Consider the following 14,220-nt stretch of genomic DNA (forward strand, 5'->3'; position numbering starts at 1 on the left):
AAATCGCGATATATGGGAGCAATCCCAAATCACTCCTCCAACGGAGCCAAGCTAAGGCTCGTCATCCACATCTACATCAAAAGTTGCGATACCATAAAATGGTACCACAGGTAAGTAATAATCCAAATAACTCCTGGAATAAAAATGCATTAATGCAACCAACAAATAGATCTCATGTGACGCCCCGACTCCCATGTACAAAAAACACGGGAATCGTGACGTCAGGATGACGACAGCACGGTCATGCATCCCAAAGAAATGTGCTCAAGTATGTGCAACATGCAAAAGTGCACAATAAAAGTCGTAGCGGATATTATAAATAAGTCAACTAAGTACCAGAATTTTAAATACAAATATTCAAAACAAATTATCTTTAAAAAGTTATACAGTCATCCCAAAATATATTACAAGACAAATACATAAATAATTGATAAAGTGAATCTCGATAAACAGGAGTAATCCCAGATCACTCCGCCAACGGAGCCAAGCTTAAGGCTCGTCATCCACATCTGCATCAAAATCTGCGATACCATAAAATGGTACTATAGGTAAGTATAAACCAAACAACTCTCGGGATAAAAACATATTAACGCAACCAACATGCATTCATATGACAAAATACACTTAGCCATAAATATCATTTTTTCCAGAAAAATGATTATTTCCAACAAACACCAAAATCTCATTTTGACCCAAAAATATAGTCTGTCATTTTCCCAGAAAATGATTCACACAAAACAAATCATTTATCAGACACTGTAGGCAGGAATCGCAGGCGGAACTCTACCACCGTCCCTGCTTACCACCATCCCTACTGCGTGCACCGTAGGGGGAAATCACAGGCGGGACACAACCACTATCCCTGCTTACCACCATTCCTACCGCGTGCACCGTAGGCAGGAATCACAGGCGGGACTCTACCACCATCCCTACAGTTCCTTTCCACACAATAAATACTTATCAGAGCACTGTAGGCGGGAATCACAGGAGGGACTATACCACCATCCCTACCGAGTGTACCGTAGGCGAAAATCACAGGCGGGACACAACCACCATCACTGCTTACCACCATCCCTACCGCGTGCACTATAGGCGGGAATCGCAGGCGGGACTCTACCACCATCCCTACAGTCTCTTTTCCTTTTTCTCAAACCAGTCAATCCAGTCGTTTCAAACACACTTAGAATCATTTCACATGAAAATACAATTTTCAAATAAACGCCTGAAAATCCAGTTTTCAATAAACACATGAACATGAATGTATGTACACGAAAATCCAGTTTCATTTACAAACATGATCATGCGTACAATATGCCATGTACATGAACAACACATACCAACAACCAACAATGCAAACCAAACTCACAACTCCGTCCACAATCCATCCGACTCACGAACTCCTCGGACTCAGTCCGCATGTCCAACCAGATCACAATAATATGAGTTAGTGCAAAAATATATTTAAATCACGATAGTTCTTTGGAGATATACTTACAGCGCTATATTATAATTTTCGAAGGATCACGGAGCTACAAGAAGTGGCAACACAGCTGCAGAACAGTGCAAAATGCACTGTGGCAATGGGTCTTAAATACCCATTTTTTAACGGAGACAAACCAAGACCCGAAATTGATAGGGTAGGGCTTAGAGATGTTGATGAAGCTAGTGGTGGTGGTAGTGGTGGTTGGCCGTGGGTGGCGGCACAAAGGGTGGTTGAAGACCAAAAATACCAAAATCGGAAATGGGGTTGGATGTGCTTCACTGGTGACGGATCGGAGCTGGGGTTGGGTCCATTGGGTTGCTATGAGGTCGAGGATGAAGTAGTGAAGAAATGGAGGTGGCGCGACGGCGGTGCGCGGGCTCAAGGAACGCCGCGGCTTCAAGCCGTGAGTGGAGGAGAACACCGGCGAGATAGGGGCCGAGCTTGGTGGGGGATGATGACCGGCGGGAGGGGAAGCTGTGGTGGTGGGCGGTGAGATCCATAGTGGCGCGACGGCGGTGGGCTGGGAGAGGCGACGCAGACGCACTGGGAAGAGGAGAGAGGCTGTCGCGCGCGCTGGGGAAAAGCAGAGGAAAGAAAAAAGAAAATGGGAGAAAGAAAAGAAAGGGAAAAGAAAAAGAGAAAAAGAAAATTAAGGGGAAAGAAATGAGGTCCAATCCTCACATCTTGGGTCACAAAAATGATCTAACGAAAATAATTTCAAAACAGTAAGTTAAATAAAATAATTTAAACGTAATGATAAAATGAAGATAAAATAATTAAATCCAACAATCAATTAATTTAAAATAAAGAACAATTTAAATGCATCACAATACTAAATATTAAGAAAATATAACAAATTAATTTTCACAATTTAAAGATCATAAAATAAATCATTTAAAAATATCCGATAATTTTAAAACAAGAGAATAAATTTTTGAATTAATAATAATAAATCCTTCAATAAAAAAATACACTAAAATACTGGGTGTTACATCTCAAAACCTCATTATTCCCGAAAATGATTATTTTCCAACACATGCCAAAATCTCAATTTGGCCCAAAAATATAATCCGTCATTTTCCTAGAAAATTATTCACACAAAAATCAATCATTTATCGGACACTGTAGGGGGAATCGCAGGCGGGACTATACCACCATCTCTACCGCGTGCACCGTAGGCTAGAATCACAGGCGGGAACACAACCACCATCCTTACTTACCACCAGCCCTACCGCGTGCACCATAGGCAGGAATCACAGGCGGGACTCTACCACCATCCCTACAGTTCCTTTCTATACAATGAATACTTATCAGAGCACTATAGGCGGAATCACAGGTGGGACTTAACCACCATCCCTGCTTACCACCATCCCTACAGTCTCTTTCCTTTTTCTCATATGAAAATCTAATTTTCAATAAACACATGAACATGAATGCAATTACACGAAAACCCAGTTTCGTTTACAAACATGATCATGCGTGCAAATATGCCATGTACAAGAACAATACCATACCAACAACCAACAATGCAAACCAAACACACAACAACTCCGTCCACAATCCATCCGACCCCCGAACTCCTCGGACTGAGTCCGGCATAATCAACCAGTTCACAGATAAAATGTGTTAGTGCAAAAATACATTTAAATCACGAAAGTTCTTTGAAAAAATACTTACAGTGCTATATAATAATTTCCAAAAGATCACAGAGCTGCAAGAAGTGGCAACATAGCTGCAGAATAGTGCAAAATGCACTGTGTCCGTGGGTCTTAAAAATTCACTTTTGAACGGAGACAAATCAAGACTCGAAATTGATAGGGTAAGGCTTAGAGATGTCGGTGAAGCTAGTGGTGGTGGTGGTTTGCCGTGGGTGGCAGCGTAGAGGGCGGTTTTAGGCCAAAAATACCCAAAATGGAAATAGAGTTGGATGTACTTCACCGGTGACGGATCGAAGCCAAGGATGGGTGCATCGGGTTGCTATGAGGTCGAGGATGAAGTGGTGAAGAGATAGTGGCCGGAGGTGGCGCCACTGCGGCGCGCGAGCACCAAAAGCCGTGCAGCTTGAAGCAACGCGTGGGGGAGTTTCGCGGCATGACAGAGGCTGAGATTGAAGGGGTAAGGTCGCCGGAGGGTGGGGAAGCTGGTGGGCTGGGCGGTGTCGGGCATGAGTGGCGCACGACGGCGCTGGCGGTGGACAAAGAAAACGGAAGGGAAGAGGAAGGAAACTGTCGCGCGCAGGAAGAGAAGCAGGGGAGAAATAAAGAGAAAAAGAAAGAAGGGAAAGAAGAAGAAAAAGGAAAAAGAAAAGGTAAAGGAAAGAAATGAGGTCTAATCCTCACATCTTGGATCACAAAATGATCCAACGAAAATTATTTCAAAACAACAAGTCAATTAAAATAATTTAAATGTAATGATACAATGAAAATAAAATAATTTAATCTAACAATAAATTAATTTAAAATAAAGAGCAATTTAAATAATGAACAATTATTAATAATAAGAAAACACATTAAATTAACAACTAAAAAAATCTTAAAATAATATCACGTAAATCATCTAAATTTTAAAACAAGAAAACTCATAATCTTAATAAATGTAATAATTTAATTAGTCAAAATACACGTAAATACGGGATATCACATCATCTCTGACCACTGTTGCGAGAAATTGTATTCTACTTAAAATAAAGGATGAGAAGTTGAGAAAAATACTTGAGGCAACTAGGTAGGTTAGTTTAACTACTCATGACATATGTACGCCAATTTAGAACTTAAATTTGTGCAATACTGCCCATTTTTATCGATTGTGAATGGAAGTTGAACAATTTTTAAATTTTTAAATTTTATAATATTTTATTCAGTTTCCTCTCCATCGTTTTCGAAAATGCAATAAAACATATTAATCAAATTATTTTATTATTATTCACAAAATTTTAAGATATTTTAAGTTATGTTTGGTTAACTTTTCTTAAAAACTGTTTTTCAACTTCAATCCAAATATCTTCCAAGAAAAAAAAAAACGCAGAATTTAAAATAAATTTTCATCCAATTATTTGCCAAGATTTTAATAAAGAAATTCAAAAATCAAAATAACTTTTACAAGTACCTTGAAACAATTATATTTATTCATATATATTTTTTGTAAATTTCAATACGAAACAAAATTACAAAAGAAATTTTATTCAAGTTCTCTTATATAGAACCAAAAACGTAATAAATATTACATCATAACAAAATTTTGAAAAAATATTAAACGTTCTCAAAACTTCTTTTAATGGAAGATGTTCAAAAAATGTCGGACTTGTTTGGAAATAAATCTCATTCCAAAATTTTCATATCATCCCATCTCATCTCATTCCATCTACTTTTCAAACATAATTCAAATACAAAATTTTTAAACTAATTATTATAACCTTTTTAAACTAATCATTACAATTTTTTCAAACTTTTAAATAAAAAAATAAAAAATAATTCAACTTTTTCAAATCTTCAAATAAAAATAATATTATAAAACTATATTCTAATAATATTTTAACTTTATAATATTTTTATTCAACTTGTTCTCTCTCCTTTCCCAAAATCTAAAAAATACTCAACTCAAACTATCTCACTACTATTCACAAACTATCTTACTATTATTCAACAATTCTCATCTCATTTCACTTCCCAAACGAGCTTTAAAATCAATTTAATCCATTTCAAACTAATCATTAAATAAATATGTTATTTTTTAAATTTTTTTATAAAAAAATTAAATTCATCTCAATCTATTACATAATTTAAATATATGTCTTAACTTATTTACACTTATAAATCTCAATAGAATTATTATCGATTTAAATCATTACCTCAAGCCTCAGTTTTTAACTGAATATCGACCAATTAGTCTTTATAATGTGATTTACAAGATGATTGCAAAGGTTTTAGCTAAAAGATTGAAGTGTATTCTACCAAACTTAATCTCTCCAACTCAATGTACTTTTGTGCTTGGACGTTTGATCTCTAACAATATATTAGCAGTATATGAAGCCCTATCATATAATGAATTGTAAAATGTACGGCAAGAAGGGTTATATGGAATTGAAGATTGACATGAGTAAAGCCTATGATCATGTGAAATGGGTGTTTCTCTAGGCTGTTTTGACTAAAGTTTTGAATTTCGTTTCATACAGTTTGGTACAGCTGAAATATACCGTTTATGTGGTGTAGCCGGTACAAAGAAGTATATAGTTTCGTACTGGTCAAAATTTCGGCCGTTTCAGCCCGTACTGGCCTATATTTCAGCCTTTACTTTTTTCTTCTTTTTGTTTCATTTTTTCAAATTACAAGTTCATTTTTTTATCCTCCAATTTAGACTACACTATTTATAACTTATATATATATATATATCTATATATAATTTATTCATATATAGACTATTATTTTAGAAAAAAAAAATAGAATTAGGGACTTTTATTATTGACGCTTTTGCCCATGTTCCTAAAAACTGCTCTACTAGGGTTCCTTGTGTTTGCAGGGTTTCGTTGACACTGCTGTTTCAGTGAGGCTGCATGGCAGCCGCTGATGGCCATGCTTCTGGCCGTCAGTCCTTCGCCGAAATGGCTGCGACGATTCCACAGCCTCTGCCTGATATTCACGTTGCCCCTCGTGCGCCGAAAGTCATGGACGGAGAACTTTTCTTCCAGTTTTCGAAAGAGGAAATCACCCGCTCGGCTGAGCCTTTCCGTTTCTCCATTGTGCTCAAGTTCCTTCGGCAACGACCCTCCCTGGATGTTATCCGTGCATTTATACATAGCCGTTGGGGTCTATCTTCTAGCCCGGTGGTCTCTTCCAGGAAACTTCCCCGTAATGTATTCGTAAGGATGATCACAGAGGCTGACTTTGTGAAGCTCTGTCCCTTGAGTCATGCGAAGTGAATGGAGTGGCTTACCGTGCGTTTCACTGGTCTCCAGATTTTAATGAAGAGCATGAACCTTCTAACATCCCTGTGTGGATTTTGCTCCCAAGGTTACTGCCTAACTTCTATCAAGAATCATTCCTACGTATATTCACGACACCTATTGGACGTTTTTTACGCAGGGACAATCCCACTCATTGTGCGACTCGGATGGATGGAGCTAGAATCTGTTTGGAGATGGATGCGGCCAAGGAACCTATTCCCTATTTCTGGATAGGCACCCTTGGTTTGCCAACTAACCGGAAATAGAAAATCTTATATGAAACGCTACCTGCGTATTGCGGAAAGTGTAGAGTGCAGGTGCATAATACTCAGACTTGTCACGTGGGGAAATCCATGCATCGTGAGAAAATTCGTGGCAGTAAGAAAGTTGAAACAACTGGTGGAAACAATACTAGAATCATGCAGGATGGTGAGACGTCAAAATCTACAGTCCCTGAGAACGAGAATGGTGAGGCTGCTGAACCGCAGGATGAACAACTGACTACCAAGGTGTCATTGTCCTCTGCTCAGGAGCTTAATGTTATGGAAGCAACAGTAACAGTAGAGAATGCGGATGGGGTGCTTATGCCTAGTGATACTAGGGATGGGGGGGAGATTGCGCCTAATGAGGATGCAGGTAACAACTTAATTCCTATTTTTTCTTTCAGTTTTCCGGAGCCCAACACTCTGATTTTGGAGGAACCTCTTAAATCTACTTGGGTCTCCGACCCCTATTTGGAAGATGTCACTATGAATGAGAATCAAGAACCCATGCTAGATGATGTAGTTTCTGAGCCTGATCCTGATATTCCCCCGCAAATACTACCTCAAGACAAAGACTACCATTCAGATGCTAAAGGCAAACATAAAAAGAAAAAATATCAAAAGAAGAAATTTGAGAAAGTGAGAAGTTCTATTCGGGTCCTTAACCGGTCCTCTACCTTGCCCTCATGAGTGACTCCATCATTGTTTGGAATGTCCGAGGCATTGGCACTTCTCGGCGTCGTTTAAAAAATTTAGTTTGTAAGTTTTAGCCTAAGCTTGTAGCAGTTTTGGAACCGTTCCAAACTCTAGACAAAGCTTTTCAATTGATGCATTCTTTACATTTTGATTCATTTCTATCTAATGTAGCTGATAGTGGTAAAATTTGGATATTTTGGGACAATGTTCTTGATGTACAAGTGGTGCGGACAAGCTTGGAGTTTATTTCTCTTCGTGTGAATACGGGGTCTTATCTGTTCTTGTGTAATATTATCTATGCTAGGTGCAGCATGTATGAGAGGAAAAATTTGTGGGAAGAACTCAGTTCTTAGTCTATAGGTTCGGAACCTTGTCTCTTTGCTGGAGACTTTAATATTATTCGTAATAACTCTGAGAGAAAGGGTGGTTGTCCCCGTCCCAATGCCGCGATGGAGGATTTCAATGTATGGATCCATCAAGGTGGCTTGGTTGAAATGAAATCGAAAGGTAAAACATACTCCTGGTGCAATGGGCAGTCGGGTCTTACTCGGTCTTGGGAAAAATTAGATCGGGTATTCATGGATGTTCTTTTGCTCTCTTCGTTCCTGAATGCAATTTGTTCCTATCTTTCGCTCACGACGTCCAATCACTCTCCGATGGTTATTGAATTTAAGATGGATCCTTTCTCTTATGGTCCCTTGCCTTTTCTCTTGGAACTAGATATTTGGCTTCGTCGTGAAGATACAAGATTGGCTCAAATTTCTAAATTAAAATGGCACATGGAAGGTGATCGAAACACAAATTTTTTCCATGCTTGCCTTGCCAATAAATGGCGTAAAAGAGTGGTGGATATGAGGTGTTCGAATGGGATGGTTTTCTGCAAGGCATGCCGACTAGATTGTTACCTGACTTGTCGACTCTTATTTCACCAGTTATTTCAGACTCTGACAGTTCTATTCTATGCTCAGTTCCTACTATGAATGAAGTTTTCTCAGCTCTTTCTTCTATCTCGTCTAATAGTGCTCCGGGACCTGATGGATTCAGGTCAGGTTTTTTCAAAAGTTGTTGGGAGGTAGTGAAATAGGATGTCTTGGAAGCCATATCTAAATTTTTTGTTTCTAAGCAGCTCCCAAGATTTTTTACAACCTCTTTTCTTGTATTAATCCCAAAGGTTGATAATCCTTCTGGGTTTGATAAGTTCAAGCCTATTAGCCTTTGCTCGGTGTTTTATAAAATATGTTCCAAGATCATTGTTAATCCACTTGACAGGTCTCCTCCCACGAATGATATCGTGGGAACAAGGCGCTTTTATCCCGGGAAGAAGTATCTTTGAGAATATAAGCATTACGCAGGAAATGGTACAGTTTATTAATAAGATGGCCCATGGTGGTAATATCATGATCAAGCTTGATATAGCTAAGGCTTATGATCGTGTGGACTGGTCTTTTCTTATTGAGGTTCTTCACTGTTTTGGCTTCTCTCCAAATTTTTGTGATCTTATCAGAACCTGTATTTTGACTCCATGGTATTCTATTATGATGAATGGCACTTCTAAAGGCTTTTTTCAAGGGGGTCGTGGCTTGAGGCAGGGTGACCCCCTCTCCCCCTATTTATTTATTATTCTGCAAGAAGTTCTCTCTCGACTCATTAAGCAAAGTGTGAAGGCTCGGAAATTTGGCCAATTCTCGCAGGCCCGAGGTACGCCTATAATTTCTCATCTTATGTATGCTAACGATGTGGTGCTTTTTTCTAATGGTAGTTCTAAAGCCATCAGGGAGATTTTAGTTGTGCTTCATAAATATGAAAGTTGGTCGGGACAATGCATTAATCATTCTAAATCTGCCATCTTCTACTCTCAAAAAATTCCCTCAGCTCGTAAGAGTCTTTTATTAAGAATGACTGGATTTTCAGAAGGATCTTTCCCCTTCAAATATCTTGGCGTGCCTATTATCTTGGGTCGACTCAAACAGGTGTATTTGGAAGATATGATGTCTAAAATCCAAAAGAAACTATTAGGTTGGAAAATGAAAATTCTTTCGACTCGTGGCAGACTTATTTTATTGCGGCATGTTCTTTCTAGTATGGCACTCCATCTCTTTGCAATTCTTCAGGTCCTGCAATCCACTATCAAAACTCTCTATCGTATGACGAACACTTTTTTCTGGGGGGAGGTAAATGGTAAGAGTAAGAAAAAATGGGTGGCCTGGAATTCTATCCATCGTCCCGTGGAGGAAGGTGGCTTGCCACTAAGAAATCTTGATGATATGCAACAAGCTCTTCACGCTCGTTTTGCTTGGAATCTCATTCAATGTAATTCTTTATTGGCCAACTTTTTTAAAGGTAAGTATGTGGGTACCAAACCCTGGACCCTAGTTGACCCTACTAAGGGCACTAGGTTTTGAAAAATGATTGTTAAAAAAATTCCTTTGGTTTTGGATAATACTAAATGGCTTCTAAAATAGGGAAATGTTTTCTTCTGGTATGATAAATGGCAGGACAGAGGTCTTTTAGCTAATGATATGCCTATTGTGGATAATTCTCTTCTTAAAGTTAAGGACTACAAATTATCTAATAACTGGGACATGGATTTTATTCTCTAATTAGTGGGCCCGGATAATCTGGACGGTATTTTAGAGGATATTTGTAAATCTAAACCAGGTTTTGAGACGTGCTGTTATGGACCAAAAATGATAACGGACTGTTTTCTACCAAGTCGGCTTGAGATTGTGTTCGTATTAGGGGTGGTACTCTTGAAGGGCATTCTTGGATGTGGCATAAAAGTCTTCCTCTGAAGATGTCCATCAATATGTGGAAAGCTTGGTATATGGCCCTGAGCGTAGATCATCATCTTCATCGTATTGGCATTCCTATTACTTCTCGCTGTGATTGTTGTGCTAACGGTCATTATGAAGATCAGAATCATGTTTTGTTTGCAGGTGATATTGCTAGCACTATTTGGCGTCATTTTGGGGCTAGTCTTGGTATTCTGACCGGCCGCAATTGGAAAGACACGGTGCAGACTTGGTTTTGTCATGCGAAATTATCATCTCAAATTGGCATTATTTTGGGTCTTCTTCTGGTGGTTATTACTTGGAGACTCTGGCGGAGGCGTTGTTTGGCTCGTATGGAGGGTCGCTTTGAAACTGCCTCTGACATCATTCATTCTGTTCATCGGTGGATTAGTCTTATTTGTCGTGATATGCATGCTAGTTCTCACATCTCTAATTTTGATTTGTAGGTACTTGAAAGTTTGCAGGTCCAGCCTAGTTTCCCTCCCGTTCGACATTGCAAAACCATTATTTGGCAATGGCCTTTGGCGGGTTGGGTTAAACTGAACACAGATGGTAGTAGTTTGGGTAACCCGGGGGCCTCGGGCATAGGTGGGACTATTAGAAATGATCATGGTAAGTTAATTCATGCTTTTTCTGCGTTTATTGGTACAGGTTCTAATAATCAGGCAGAGCTTTTAGCTCTCCTTCATGGGCTCCAAGTTTGTAAGTCTTTATCCCTCAATTATGTGGAAATAGAACTTGATTCTATGACTCTTATTTTTTGGTGAAGTAAAAGATGTGGGGTATGGTATCTGGAGGATTTTTGGGAAGAAGTTATTGACATTATGAGTTCCATGACTTGTTCAATTTACCATGTTTTTCGAGAGGGAAATAAAGTTGCAGATTGGTTAGCTAAGCATGGGGCTTCTGGTAGTGATTCAGTTTTTTCCCACTTGATGGAGACTCCCCGAGTTTTGCGTGGCCTCATTCGCATGGACTACTCCGGGATGCCTTCGCTTTGTATTATTTAGTTTTGTTTTGTCTTATGCTTGAGGTTTTGTTTGTTTCTTTTTTTTATTTCTTCTGGTTTGGTTTTCTTTTGGCATGCGGGGTTGAGTTTGTACCAGATGCTTGAATTGTAACCACGGTTTTCCTTCGCCACAAGTGAGGGTTATTAATAAAATTGGGGAGGGGCCACTATTGGACAGGTGACCCTAACTCTTTTTCTTAAAAAAAAAAAAACTATTATTTTGGAATATAATTTACATATATATAATTTATTCATATATAGACTATTCTGAAATAGTGTCCGAAACAGCACTGATATCGAAATATCACGTTTCAATGCCTAGACCGAAACGATATTCAAAACATTGGTTTTGACTAAGTTAGGTTTTGCACATAATTGGATTCAATTGATCATGGAATGTGTTTCATCTTCCAGCTTTTCAATATTAGTGAATGGCTCACCTCAACAAATTTTCAAACCAGCAAGAGGTCCAAGACAAGGCTACCCTCTCTCACCATACCTCTTCATTCTATGTGTTGAAGCTTTGAGTTGTCAACTATATGTTGCTGAAGACCAATGATTAATTTCTAGTGTGCCTATTACTAGGGATGTGCTGTCCATGAATCATCTGTTCTTTGCAGATGATAGTTTGATGTTTTGTCAAGCAAATATGGTGGAATGGAGAAGACCGAATCATATTTTAAGCATATATGAAAAGGCCTCAGGACAGCTGCTCAATAGAGATAAGACTTCTCTTTTTTTCAGTAGAAATACAAAAGTCTCAACAATGGAATATATCAAGGAGATTGCTGGTTTAAATGACTCATCTAACATGGAGAAATACTTGGGACTTCCTATTTTGGTGGGTAAATCTCGATTGAGGGCTTTTCATGATATTGTGAGCAAAGTGCAAGGTAAGATTGGAAATTGGAAAAATAGATTTCTATCTCAAGCTGGAAGAGAAGGTCTAATCAAGGCAATGCTTCAGTCAGTCCCAACATATTGCACTAGTGTGTTTCTTTTGCCTAAAACCTTATGTCAGAAGTTGAACTCCTTAATCTCAAATTTCTAGTGGAGTGGCATGGGAGATAGAAATAAAATGCATTGAAAATCTTAGCATATTTTATGTACTGGTAAGTAGAAAGGAGCTTGTGGTTTTAGGGATCTTACTGGTTTTAATATGGCTTTATTAGCTAAACAGGCTTGGAGACTTCTCACAGCCCCAAATTCCCTACCTAGCAGAATCTTTAAGGCTAAGTACTTTCCTTCATCCTCAATGCTACAAGCCAACTTGGAGTCAAGACCTTCTTTTGTGTGGAGAAGTATATGGCAGGCTATAAGGCTTTTTAAGGATGGCCTTATTTGGAGAGTGGGGAATGGTAGATAGATTCATATCTGGCAGGACAGATAGATCCCAAAGAAAAGTTTGTGTATGATTCAATCTCCAATGCAGACTTTGGGGCCTAATGCTTTGGTTGAGTACTTAATTGATAGACAGACTGCTTGGTGGAATGTTCAATTGGTCTAGCCTATTTTTAATGAAGCTGACTCAGCTGCAATACTACAAATACCTGTTAGTGTGTTGGGCAACCCAGATAGACTGGTATGGAAATGGACTCATAATGGCATCTTTTCTGTTAGAAGTGTCTATCATATGTATATGGAGACAACTTTGAGTCTTAATGGTGAGACATCTACAAGAGCCGAGTATGATTCTTGTTGGAAAGAATTGTGGGCTCTACTTGTTGCTAACTATATTAAGAATTTCATGTAGAGAGCTATTTCAGATTCCCTCCCAACTAAAATGAATCTTTACAAAAGAAATGTGACTACTGATAATTGATGTCCTATCTGTTTGCTGGAACCTAAATCTACTAGACATATCCTATGGTCATGTCTTGCTGCTATGTATGTTTGGATGATGGGAGATAAGAATATGCAGAAAATAGCAATTAATGATCTTCATTTTGCTCAAATTTGTAAACAGACGATTGACAGATTGCAAGGAAGGGATTTAGCTTGTTTTGCTTATATGGCTCGATCTTTATGGCATAGAAGGAATTCCTTAATTCATGAACAACAATTTACTCATCCCTCATTTTTATTTCAACATGCTATCAATGAATGTGATTCATATCACCAAGCTATAGAGACCATTTCTTATCAGCAAATTTCAATTCCTAAATGCTGCAGTTAAATGGGAGGGTCCCCTAGAAGAATTTATAAAGATCAATTGGGATATTTTTATACAGAAACAAGCAAACAGGATTGGAATTGGCATTTTGCTTCAAGATTGGGAAGGGGTTGTGTTATTGAGTTTGATGAAACCCAAACTATTTTGCTCAAATGTATGGCTGAAGCAAGGAGATTATTTGAAACTGTAAAGTTGTGTAAGGATCTTGGCCTGATTAATTGCATGTTTGAAGGTGACTCTTTACATGTTGTGTCAACCATACAAAACCAGAAAGAAGATGTGTATAGTTACAATCCTATCATTGTAGACATCAAACAGATGATGCCTAGAACTGGTTGGAGGGTAAGACATGTCAAAAGGGATGTAAACCGAGTTGCACATGAACTTACAAGGAAAGCAGTGTTGTTAGATGAAGAGAATATTGATACTGACTTTGTTATTTCTTATGTTTCAGATCTTGTAATAGCTGAATGCCAACATTATCCTTAATATATTACAAGTAGGTTCACCCGACTCGTGCCGACCGAACCTAAAACTGGACGGAAACTGGTATTCCGACCCCCTTTTTTTTTAAAGGGCGATTGCGTATAAGATTCTTGCATAGGAGGGGGAGAGAGAGAGAGAGAATATTAGATTTACGCAAGAATGGGCTTCAAGACTTCCCATTACAGTGGAGCAAAAGAAATATCTTGCATATTTGATGATACTTTTTTCTACAATTTTGATGACTCACCAACTCCAAACACTTGATCATTCTGGATTTAATTGGAGGGACCATCTGCAGGATACAATTTGAACCTTGGCCCAAACGTTTTCCATTCTGTTGCCCACAATGGAAAGCACGACTATAATCACCCAACAAAAT

Source organism: Juglans microcarpa x Juglans regia, chromosome 1S, assembly GCF_004785595.1.
Source record: "Juglans microcarpa x Juglans regia isolate MS1-56 chromosome 1S, Jm3101_v1.0, whole genome shotgun sequence".
Lineage (NCBI taxonomy): Eukaryota > Viridiplantae > Streptophyta > Magnoliopsida > Fagales > Juglandaceae > Juglans > Juglans microcarpa x Juglans regia.